The sequence below is a fragment of the Leiobunum rupestre genome, chromosome 7 (assembly GCF_980474605.1).
Source record: "Leiobunum rupestre chromosome 7, qqLeiRupe1.1.hap1, whole genome shotgun sequence".
Classification (NCBI taxonomy): domain Eukaryota; kingdom Metazoa; phylum Arthropoda; class Arachnida; order Opiliones; family Sclerosomatidae; genus Leiobunum; species Leiobunum rupestre.
In genome coordinates, this window is record NC_143390.1 from 8,257,474 (window position 1) to 8,271,385 (window position 13,912).

The window sequence follows — 13,912 nt, forward strand, 5'->3', positions numbered from 1 at the left end:
CCTTAATTTTGACTATCTAATCGTGTGTTTAACGACGTTGTGAGTACCTTTCGAGTGTCTAGAACAAACTATACATATGAGGTCCTTAATTTTGACTATCTAATCGTGTGTTAAACGACGTTGTGAGTACCTTTTGAGTGTTTACAACAACTATACATATGAGGTCCTACACTTTGATTTTCATATAGTGTGTAATATTGGTCTTTAATCGTTGTTGTGAGTACCTTTCGAGTGTCTACAACGAACTATACATATGAGGTCCTACACTAAGATTTTCATATAGTGTGTAATATTGGTCTTTAATCGACGTTGTGAGTACCTTTCGAGTGTCTACAACGAACTATACATATGAGGTCCTAAACATTGATTTTCTAATCGAGTGTTAAACAACCTTGTGAGTACCTTTCGAGTGTCTACAACGAACTATACATATGAGGTCCTACACTTAGATTTTCATATAGTGTGTAATATTGGTCTTTATTTGACGTTGTGAGTACCTTTCGAGTGTCTACAACGAACTATACTTATGAGGTCCTACACTTAGATTTTCATATAGTGTGTAATATTGGTCTTTAATCGTTGTTGTGAGTACCTTTCGAGTGTCTACAACGAACTATACATATGAGGTCCTACACTAAGATTTTCATATAGTGTGTAATATTGGTCTTTAATCGACGTTGTGAGTACCTTTCGAGTGTCTACAACGAACTATACATATGAGGTCCTAAACATTGATTTTCTAATCGAGTGTTAAACAACTTTGTGAGTACCTTTCGAGTGTCTACAACGAACTATACATATGAGGTCCTACACTTAGATTTTCATATAGTGTGTAATATTGGTCTTTATTTGACATTGTGAGTACCTTTCGAGTGTCTACAACGAACTATACATATGAGGTCCTACACTTTGATTTTCCAATCCTGTGTCAAACGACGTTGTGAGAACCTTTCGAGTGTCTAGAACGAACTATACATATGAGGTCCTACGCTTAAATTTTAAATTAGTGTGTGTGTAATTTTGGTCTTTAATCGACGTTGTGAGAACCTTTCGAGTGTCTACAACGAACTATACATATGAGGTCCTACACTTAGATTTTCATATAGTGTATAATATTGGTCTTTAATCGACGTTGTGAGTACCTTTCGAGTGTCTATAACGTTCTATACATATGAGGTCTTAAACATTTATTTTCTAATCGAGTGTTAAACAACCTTGTGAATACCTATCGAGTGTCTACAACGAACTATACAAATGAGGTCCTACACTTAGATTTTCATAAAGTGTGTAATATTGGTCTTCAATCGACGTTGTGAGTACCTTTCGAGTGTTTACAACGAACTATACATATGAGGTCCTACACTTAAATTTTAAATTAGTGTGTAATTTTGGTCTTTAATCGACGTTGTGAGTACCTTTCGAGTGTCTAGAACGAACTATACATATGAGGTCTTACACTTAAATTTTAAATTAGTGTGTAATATTGGTCTTTATTTGACGTTGTGAGTACCTTTCGAGTGTCTACAACGAACTATACTTATGAGGTCCTACACTTAGATTTTCATATAGTGTGTAATATTGGTCTTTAATCGACGTTGTGAGTACCTTTCAAGGGTTTACAACGAACTATACATATGAGGTCCTACACTTTGATTTTCTAATCGTGTGTCAAACGACGTTGTGAGAACCTTTCGAGTGTCTAGAACGAACTACACATATGAGGTCCTACACTTACATTTTAAATTGGTGTGTGTGTAATTTTGGTCTTTAATCGACGTTGTGAAACCTTTCGAGTGTCTAGAACGAACTATACATATGAGGTCCTACACTTAAATTTTAAATTATTGTGTGTGTAATTTTGGTCTTTAATCGACGTTGTTAGAACCTTTCGAGTGTCTACAACGAACTATACATATGAGGTCCTACACTTAGATTTTCATATAGTGTATAATATTGGTCTTAAATCGACATTGTGAGTACCTTTCGAGTGTCTATAACGTTCTATACATATGAGGTCTTAAACATTGATTTTCTAATCGAGTGTTAAACAACCTTGTGAGTACCTTTCGAGTGTCTACAACGAACTATACAAATGAGGTCGTACACTTAGATTTTCATAAAGTGTGTAATATTGGTCTTCAATCGACGTTGTGAGTACCTTTCGAGTTTTTACAACGAACTATACATATGAGGTCCTACACTTAAATTTTAAATTAGTGTGTAATTTTGGTCTTTAATCGACGTTGTGAGTACCTTTCGAGTGTCTAGAACGAACTATACATATGAGGTCTTACACTTAAATTTTAAATTAGTGTGTGTGTAATTTTGGTCTTTAATCGACGTTGTGAGAACCTTTCGAGTGTCTACAACGAACTATACATATGAGGTCCTTCACTTAGATTTTCATATAGTGTATAATATTGGTCTTTAATCGACGTTGTGAGTACCTTTCGAGTGTCTAAACGTTCTATACATATAAGGTCTTTAACATTGATTTTCTAATCGAGTGTTAAACAACCTTGTGAGTACCTTTCGAGTGTCTACAACGAACTATAAAAATGAGGTCTTACACTTAAATTTTAAATTAGCGCGTAATTTTGGTCTTTAATCGACGTTGTGAGAACCTTTCGAGTGTCTACAACAAACTATACATATGAGGTCCTACACTTAAATTTTAAATAAGTGTGTAATTTTGGTCTTTAATCGACGTTGTGAGTACCTTTCGAGTGTCTAGAACAAACTATACATATGAGGTCCTTAATTTTGACTATCTAATCGTGTGTCAAACGACGTTGTGAGAACCTTTCGAGTGTCTAGAACGAACTATACATATGAGGTCCTACGCTTAAATTTTAAATTAGTGTGTGTGTAATTTTGGTCTTTAATCGACGTTGTGAGAACCTTTCGAGTGTCTACAACGAACTATACATATGAGGTCCTACACTTAGATTTTCATATAGTGTATAATATTGGTCTTTAATCGACGTTGTGAGTACCTTTCGAGTGTCTATAACGTTCTATACATATGAGGTCTTAAACATTTATTTTCTAATCGAGTGTTAAACAACCTTGTGAATACCTATCGAGTGTCTACAACGAACTATACAAATGAGGTCCTACACTTAGATTTTCATAAAGTGTGTAATATTGGTCTTCAATCGACGTTGTGAGTACCTTTCGAGTGTTTACAACGAACTATACATATGAGGTCCTACACTTAAATTTTAAATTAGTGTGTAATTTTGGTCTTTAATCGACGTTGTGAGTACCTTTCGAGTGTCTAGAACGAACTATACATATGAGGTCTTACACTTAAATTTTAAATTAGTGTGTAATATTGGTCTTTATTTGACGTTGTGAGTACCTTTCGAGTGTCTACAACGAACTATACTTATGAGGTCCTACACTTAGATTTTCATATAGTGTGTAATATTGGTCTTTAATCGACGTTGTGAGTACCTTTCAAGGGTTTACAACGAACTATACATATGAGGTCCTACACTTTGATTTTCTAATCGTGTGTCAAACGACGTTGTGAGAACCTTTCGAGTGTCTAGAACGAACTATACATATGAGGTCCTACACTTACATTTTAAATTAGTGTGTGTGTAATTTTGGTCTTTAATCGACGTTGTGAGAACCTTTCGAGTGTCTAGAACGAACTATACATATGAGGTCCTACACTTAAATTTTAAATTATTGTGTGTGTAATTTTGGTCTTTAATCGACGTTGTTAGAACCTTTCGAGTGTCTACAACGAACTATACATATGAGGTCCTACACTTAGATTTTCATATAGTGTATAATATTGGTCTTAAATCGACGTTGTGAGTACCTTTCGAGTGTCTATAACGTTCTATACATATGAGGTCTTAAACATTGATTTTCTAATCGAGTGTTAAACAACCTTGTGAGTACCTTTCGAGTGTCTACAACGAACTATACAAATGAGGTCGTACACTTAGATTTTCATAAAGTGTGTAATATTGGTCTTCAATCGACGTTGTGAGTACCTTTCGAGTTTTTACAACGAACTATACATATGAGGTCCTACACTTAAATTTTAAATTAGTGTGTAATTTTGGTCTTTAATCGACGTTGTGAGTACCTTTCGAGTGTCTAGAACGAACTATACATATGAGGTCTTACACTTAAATTTTAAATTAGTGTGTGTGTAATTTTGGTCTTTAATCGACGTTGTGAGAACCTTTCGAGTGTCTACAACGAACTATACATATGAGGTCCTACACTTTGATTTTCTAATCGTGTGTCAAACGACGTTGTGAGAACCTTTCGAGTGTCTAGAACGAACTATACATATGAGGTCCTACACTTAAATTTTAAATTAGTGTGTGTGTAATTTTGGTCTTTAATCGACGTTGTGAGAACCTTTCGAGTGTCTACAACGAACTATACATATGAGGTCCTTCACTTAGATTTTCATATAGTGTATAATATTGGTCTTTAATCGACGTTGTGAGTACCTTTCGAGTGTCTATAACGTTCTATACATATAAGGTCTTAAACATTGATTTTCTAATCGAGTGTTAAACAACCTTGTGAGTACCTTTCGAGTGTCTACAACGAACTATACATATGAGGTCCTACACTTAAATTTTAAATTAGCGCGTAATTTTGGTCTTTAATCGACGTTGTGAGAACCTTTCGAGTGTCTAGAACGAACTATACATATGAGGTCCTACACTTAGATTTTCATAAAGTGTGTAATATTGGTCTTTAATCGACGTTGTGAGTACCTTTCGAGTGTCTACAACGAACTATACATATGAGGTCCTACACTTAAATTTTAAATTAGTGTGTAATTTTGGTCTTTAATCGACGTTGTGAGTACCTTTCGAGTGTCTAGAACAAACTATACATATGAGGTCCTTAATTTTGACTATCTAATCGTGTGTTTAACGACGTTGTGAGTACCTTTCGAGTGTCTAGAACAAACTATACATATGAGGTCCTTAATTTTGACTATCTAATCGTGTGTTAAACGACGTTGTGAGTACCTTTTGAGTGTTTACAACAACTATACATATGAGGTCCTACACTTTGATTTTAATATAGTGTGTAATATTGGTCTTTAATCGTTGTTGTGAGTACCTTTCGAGTGTCTACAACGAACTATACATATGAGGTCCTACACTAAGATTTTCATATAGTGTGTAATATTGGTCTTTAATCGACGTTGTGAGTACCTTTCGAGTGTCTACAACGAACTATACATATGAGGTCCTAAACATTGATTTTCTAATCGAGTGTTAAACAACCTTGTGAGTACCTTTCGAGTGTCTACAACGAACTATACATATGAGGTCCTACACTTAGATTTTCATATAGTGTGTAATATTGGTCTTTATTTGACGTTGTGAGTACCTTTCGAGTGTCTACAACGAACTATACTTATGAGGTCCTACACTAAGATTTTCATATAGTGTGTAATATTGGTCTTTAATCGACGTTGTGAGTACCTTTCGAGTGTCTACAACGAACTATACATATGAGGTCCTTAACATTGATTTTCTAATCGAGTGTTAAACAACCTTGTGAGTACCTTTCGAGTGTCTACAACGAACTATACATATGAGGTCCTACACTTAGATTTTCATATAGTGTGTAATATTGGTCTTTATTTGACATTGTGAGTACCTTTCGAGTGTCTACAACGAACTATACTTATGAGGTCCTACACTTAGATTTTCATATAGTGTGTAATTTTGGTCTTTAATCGACGTTGTGAGTACCTTTCGAGTGTCTAGAACGAACTATACATATGAGGTCTTACACTTAAATTTTAAATTAGTGTGTGTGTAATTTTGGTCTTTAATCGACGTTGTGAGAACCTTTCGAGTGTCTACAACGAACTATACATATGAGGTCCTTCACTTAGATTTTCATATAGTGTATAATATTGGTCTTTAATCGACGTTGTGAGTACCTTTCGAGTGTCTATAACGTTCTATACATATAAGGTCTTTAACATTGATTTTCTAATCGAGTGTTAAACAACCTTGTGAGTACCTTTCGAGTGTCTACAACGAACTATAAAAATGAGGTCTTACACTTAAATTTTAAATTAGCGCGTAATTTTGGTCTTTAATCGACGTTGTGAGAACCTTTCGAGTGTCTACAACAAACTATACATATGAGGTCCTACACTTAAATTTTAAATAAGTGTGTAATTTTGGTCTTTAATCGACGTTGTGAGTACCTTTCGAGTGTCTAGAACAAACTATACATATGAGGTCCTTAGTTTTGACTATCTAATCGTGTGTCAAACGACGTTGTGAGAACCTTTCGAGTGTCTAGAACGAACTATACATATGAGGTCCTACGCTTAAATTTTAAATTAGTGTGTGTGTAATTTTGGTCTTTAATCGACGTTGTGAGAACCTTTCGAGTGTCTACAACGAACTATACATATGAGGTCCTACACTTAGATTTTCATATAGTGTATAATATTGGTCTTTAATCGACGTTGTGAGTACCTTTCGAGTGTCTATAACGTTCTATACATATGAGGTCTTAAACATTTATTTTCTAATCGAGTGTTAAACAACCTTGTGAATACCTATCGAGTGTCTACAACGAACTATACAAATGAGGTCCTACACTTAGATTTTCATAAAGTGTGTAATATTGGTCTTCAATCGACGTTGTGAGTACCTTTCGAGTGTTTACAACGAACTATACATATGAGGTCCTACACTTAAATTTTAAATTAGTGTGTAATTTTGGTCTTTAATCGACGTTGTGAGTACCTTTCGAGTGTCTAGAACGAACTATACATATGAGGTCTTACACTTAAATTTTAAATTAGTGTGTAATATTGGTCTTTATTTGACGTTGTGAGTACCTTTCGAGTGTCTACAACGAACTATACTTATGAGGTCCTACACTTAGATTTTCATATAGTGTGTAATATTGGTCTTTAATCGACGTTGTGAGTACCTTTCAAGGGTTTACAACGAACTATACATATGAGGTCCTACACTTTGATTTTCTAATCGTGTGTCAAACGACGTTGTGAGAACCTTTCGAGTGTCTAGAACGAACTATACATATGAGGTCCTACACTTACATTTTAAATTAGTGTGTGTGTAATTTTGGTCTTTAATCGACGTTGTGAGAACCTTTCGAGTGTCTAGAACGAACTATACATATGAGGTCCTACACTTAAATTTTAAATTATTGTGTGTGTAATTTTGGTCTTTAATCGACGTTGTTAGAACCTTTCGAGTGTCTACAACGAACTATACATATGAGGTCCTACACTTAGATTTTCATATAGTGTATAATATTGGTCTTAAATCGACGTTGTGAGTACCTTTCGAGTGTCTATAACGTTCTATACATATGAGGTCTTAAACATTGATTTTCTAATCGAGTGTTAAACAACCTTGTGAGTACCTTTCGAGTGTCTACAACGAACTATACAAATGAGGTCGTACACTTAGATTTTCATAAAGTGTGTAATATTGGTCTTCAATCGACGTTGTGAGTACCTTTCGAGTTTTTACAACGAACTATACATATGAGGTCCTACACTTAAATTTTAAATTAGTGTGTAATTTTGGTCTTTAATCGACGTTGTGAGTACCTTTCGAGTGTCTAGAACGAACTATACATATGAGGTCTTACACTTAAATTTTAAATTAGTGTGTGTGTAATTTTGGTCTTTAATCGACGTTGTGAGAACCTTTCGAGTGTCTACAACGAACTATACATATGAGGTCCTACACTTTGATTTTCTAATCGTGTGTCAAACGACGTTGTGAGAACCTTTCGAGTGTCTAGAACGAACTATACATATGAGGTCCTACACTTAAATTTTAAATTAGTGTGTGTGTAATTTTGGTCTTTAATCGACGTTGTGAGAACCTTTCGAGTGTCTACAACGAACTATACATATGAGGTCCTTCACTTAGATTTTCATATAGTGTATAATATTGGTCTTTAATCGACGTTGTGAGTACCTTTCGAGTGTCTATAACGTTCTATACATATAAGGTCTTAAACATTGATTTTCTAATCGAGTGTTAAACAACCTTGTGAGTACCTTTCGAGTGTCTACAACGAACTATACATATGAGGTCCTACACTTAAATTTTAAATTAGCGCGTAATTTTGGTCTTTAATCGACGTTGTGAGAACCTTTCGAGTGTCTAGAACGAACTATACATATGAGGTCCTACACTTAGATTTTCATAAAGTGTGTAATATTGGTCTTTAATCGACGTTGTGAGTACCTTTCGAGTGTCTACAACGAACTATACATATGAGGTCCTACACTTAAATTTTAAATTAGTGTGTAATTTTGGTCTTTAATCGACGTTGTGAGTACCTTTCGAGTGTCTAGAACAAACTATACATATGAGGTCCTTAATTTTGACTATCTAATCGTGTGTTTAACGACGTTGTGAGTACCTTTCGAGTGTCTAGAACAAACTATACATATGAGGTCCTTAATTTTGACTATCTAATCGTGTGTTAAACGACGTTGTGAGTACCTTTCGAGTGTTTACAACAACTATACATATGAGGTCCTACACTTTGATTTTCATATAGTGTGTAATATTGGTCTTTAATCGTTGTTGTGAGTACCTTTCGAGTGTCTTCAACGAACTATACATATGAGGTCCTACACTAAGATTTTCATATAGTGTGTAATATTGGTCTTTAATCGACGTTGTGAGTACCTTTCGAGTGTCTACAACGAACTATACATATGAGGTCCTAAACATTGATTTTCTAATCGAGTGTTAAACAACCTTGTGAGTACCTTTCGAGTGTCTACAACGAACTATACATATGAGGTCCTACACTTAGATTTTCATATAGTGTGTAATATTGGTCTTTATTTGACGTTGTGAGTACCTTTCGAGTGTCTACAACGAACTATACTTATGAGGTCCTACACTAAGATTTTCATATAGTGTGTAATATTGGTCTTTAATCGACGTTGTGAGTACCTTTCGAGTGTCTACAACGAACTATACATATGAGGTCCTTAACATTGATTTTCTAATCGAGTGTTAAACAACCTTGTGAGTACCTTTCGAGTGTCTACAACGAACTATACATATGAGGTCCTACACTTAGATTTTCATATAGTGTGTAATATTGGTCTTTATTTGACATTGTGAGTACCTTTCGAGTGTCTACAACGAACTATACTTATGAGGTCCTACACTTAGATTTTCATATAGTGTGTAATATTGGTCTTTAATCGACGTTGTGAGTATCTTTCGAGGGTTTAAAACGAACTATACATATGAGGTCCTACACTTTGATTTTCTAATCCTGTGTCAAACGACGTTGTGAGAACCTTTCGAGTGTCTAGAACGAACTATACATATGAGGTCCTACGCTTAAATTTTAAATTAGTGTGTGTGTAATTTTGGTCTTTAATCGACGTTGTGAGAACCTTTCGAGTGTCTACAACGAACTATACATATGAGGTCCTACACTTAGATTTTCATATAGTGTATAATATTGGTCTTTAATCGACGTTGTGAGTACCTTTCGAGTGTCTATAACGTTCTATACATATGAGGTCTTAAACATTTATTTTCTAATCGAGTGTTAAACAACCTTGTGAGTACCTTTCGAGTGTCTACAACGAACTATACAAATGAGGTCCTACACTTAAATTTTAAATTAGTGTGTAATTTTGGTCTTTAATCGACGTTGTGAGTACCTTTCGAGTGTCTACAACGAACTATACATATGAGGTCCTACACTTAGATTTTCATATAGTGGGTAATATTGGTCTTTAATCGACGTTGTGAGTACCTTTCGAGGGTTTACAACGAACTATACATATGAGGTCCTACACTTGGATTTTAAATTAGTGTGTAATTTTGGTCTTTAATCGACGTTGTGAGTACCTTTCGAGTGTCTACAACGAACTATACATATGAGGTCCTACACTTAAATTTTCATATAGTGTGTAATATTGGTCTTTATTTGACGTTGTGAGTACCTTTCGAGTGTCTACAACGAACTATACTTATGAGGTCCTACACTTAGATTTTCATATAGTGTGTAATATTGGTCTTTAATCGACGTTGTGAGTACCTTTCGAGGGTTTACAACGAACTATACATATGAGGTCCTACACTTTGATTTTCTAATCGTGTGTCAAACGACGTTGTGAGAACCTTTCGAGTGTCTAGAACGAACTATACATATGAGGTCCTACACTTAGATTTTCATATAGTGTGTAATATTGGTCTTTAATCGACGTTGTGAGTACCTTTCGAGGGTTTACAACGAACTATACATATGAGGTCCTACACTTTGATTTTCTAATCGTGTGTCAAACGACGTTGTGAGAACCTTTCGAGTGTCTAGAACGAACTATACATATGAGGTCCTACACTTAGATTTTCATATAGTGTGTAATTTTGGTCTTTAATCGACGTTGTGAGAACCTTTCGAGTGTCTACAACGAACTATACATATGAGGTCCTTCACTTAGATTTTCATATAGTGTATAATATTGGTCTTTAATCGACGTTGTGAGTACCTTTCGAGTGTCTATAACGTTCTATACATATAAGGTCTTAAACATTGATTTTCTAATCGAGTGTTAAACAACCTTGTGAGTACCTTTCGAGTGTCTACAACGAACTATACATATGAGGTCCTACACTTAAATTTTAAATTAGCGCGTAATTTTGGTCTTTAATCGACGTTGTGAGAACCTTTCGAGTGTCTAGAACGAACTATACATATGAGGTCCTACACTTAGATTTTCATAAAGTGTGTAATATTGGTCTTTAATCGACGTTGTGAGTACCTTTCGAGTGTCTACAACGAACTATACATATGAGGTCCTACACTTAAATTTTAAATTAGTGTGTAATTTTGGTCTTTAATCGACGTTGTGAGTACCTTTCGAGTGTCTAGAACAAACTATACATATGAGGTCCTTAATTTTGACTATCTAATCGTGTGTTTAACGACGTTGTGAGTACCTTTCGAGTGTCTAGAACAAACTATACATATGAGGTCCTTAATTTTGACTATCTAATCGTGTGTTAAACGACGTTGTGAGTACCTTTCGAGTGTTTACAACAACTATACATATGAGGTCCTACACTTTGATTTTCATATAGTGTGTAATATTGGTCTTTAATCGTTGTTGTGAGTACCTTTCGAGTGTCTACAACGAACTATACATATGAGGTCCTACACTAAGATTTTCATATAGTGTGTAATATTGGTCTTTAATCGACGTTGTGAGTACCTTTCGAGTGTCTACAACGAACTATACATATGAGGTCCTAAACATTGATTTTCTAATCGAGTGTTAAACAACCTTGTGAGTACCTTTCGAGTGTCTACAACGAACTATACATATGAGGTCCTACACTTAGATTTTCATATAGTGTGTAATATTGGTCTTTATTTGACGTTGTGAGTACCTTTCGAGTGTCTACAACGAACTATACTTATGAGGTCCTACACTAAGATTTTCATATAGTGTGTAATATTGGTCTTTAATCGACGTTGTGAGTACCTTTCGAGTGTCTACAACGAACTATACATATGAGGTCCTAAACATTGATTTTCTAATCGAGTGTTAAACAACCTTGTGAGTACCTTTCGAGTGTCTACAACGAACTATACATATGAGGTCCTACACTTAGATTTTCATATAGTGTGTAATATTGGTCTTTATTTGACATTGTGAGTACCTTTCGAGTGTCTACAACGAACTATACTTATGAGGTCCTACACTTAGATTTTCATATAGTGTGTAATATTGGTCTTTAATCGACGTTGTGAGTATCTTTCGAGGGTTTAAAACGAACTATACATATGAGGTCCTACACTTTGATTTTCTAATCCTGTGTCAAACGACGTTGTGAGAACCTTTCGAGTGTCTAGAACGAACTATACATATGAGGTCCTACGCTTAAATTTTAAATTAGTGTGTGTGTAATTTTGGTCTTTAATCGACGTTGTGAGAACCTCTCGAGTGTCTACAACGAACTATACATATGAGGTCCTACACTTAGATTTTCATATAGTGTATAATATTGGTCTTTAATCGACGTTGTGAGTACCTTTCGAGTGTCTATAACGTTCTATACATATGAGGTCTTAAACATTTATTTTCTAATCGAGTGTTAAACAACCTTGTGAGTACCTTTCGAGTGTCTACAACGAACTATACAAATGAGGTCCTACACTTAAATTTTAAATTAGTGTGTAATTTTGGTCTTTAATCGACGTTGTGAGTACCTTTCGAGTGTCTACAACGAACTATACATATGAGGTCCTACACTTAGATTTTCATATAGTGGGTAATATTGGTCTTTAATCGACGTTGTGAGTACCTTTCGAGGGTTTACAACGAACTATACATATGAGGTCCTACACTTGGATTTTCTGATCGTGTGTCAAACGACGTTGTGAGAACCTTTCGAGTGTCTAGAACGAACTATACATATGAGGTCCTACACTTAAATTTTCATATAGTGTGTAATATTGGTCTTTATTTGACGTTGTGAGTACCTTTCGAGTGTCTACAACGAACTATACTTATGAGGTCCTACACTTAGATTTTCATATAGTGTGTAATATTGGTCTTTAATCGACGTTGTGAGTACCTTTCGAGGGTTTACAACGAACTATACATATGAGGTCCTACACTTTGATTTTCTAATCGTGTGTCAAACGACGTTGTGAGAACCTTTCGAGTGTCTAGAACGAACTATACATATGAGGTCCTACACTTACATTTTAAATTAGTGTGTGTGTAATTTTGGTCTTTAATCGACGTTGTGAGAACCTTTCGAGTGTCTAGAACGAACTATACATATGAGGTCCTACACTTAAATTTTAAATTATTGTGTGTGTAATTTTGGTCTTTAATCGACGTTGTGAGAACCTTTCGAGTGTCTACAACGAACTATACAAATGAGGTCCTACACTTAGATTTTCATAAAGTGTGTAATATTGGTCTTCAATCGACGTTGTGAGTACCTTTCGAGTTTTTACAACGAACTATACATATGAGGTCCTACACTTAAATTTTAAATTAGTGTGTAATTTTGGTCTTTAATCGACGTTGTGAGTACCTTTCGAGTGTCTACAACGAACTATACATATGAGGTCCTACACTTAGATTTTCATATAGTGTGTAATTTTGGTCTTTAATCGACGTTGTGAGAACCTTTCGAGTGTCTACAACGAACTATACATATGAGGTCCTACACTTAAATTTTAAATTAGTGTGTAATTTTGGTCTTTAATCGACGTTGTGAGTACCTTTCGAGTGTCTAGAACAAACTATCCATATGAGGTCCTTAATTTTGACTATCTAATCGTGTGTTAAACGACGTTGTGAGTACCTTTCGAGTGTTTACAACAACTATACATATGAGGTCCTACACTTTGTTTTTCTAATCGTGTGTCAAACGACGTTGTGAGAACCTTTCGAGTGTCTAGAACGAACTATACATATGAGGTCCTACACTTAGATTTTCATAAAGTGTGTAATATTGGTCTTTAATCGACGTTGTGAGTACCTTTCGAGTGTCTACAACGAACTATACATATGAGGTCCTACACTTAAATTTTAAATTAGTGTGTAATTTTTGTCTTTATTTGACGTTGTGAGTACCTTTCGAGTGTCTACAACGAACTATACATATGAGGTCCTACACTTAGATTTTCATATAGTGTGTAATATTGGTCTTCAATCGACGTTGTGAGTACCTTTCGAGGGCTTACAACGAACTATACATATGAGGTCCTACACTTGGATTTTCTAATCGTGTGTCAAACGACGTTGTGAGAACCTTTCGAGTGTCTAGAACGAACTATACATATGAGGTCCTACACTTAAATTTTCATATAGTGTGTAATATTGGTCTTTATTTGACGT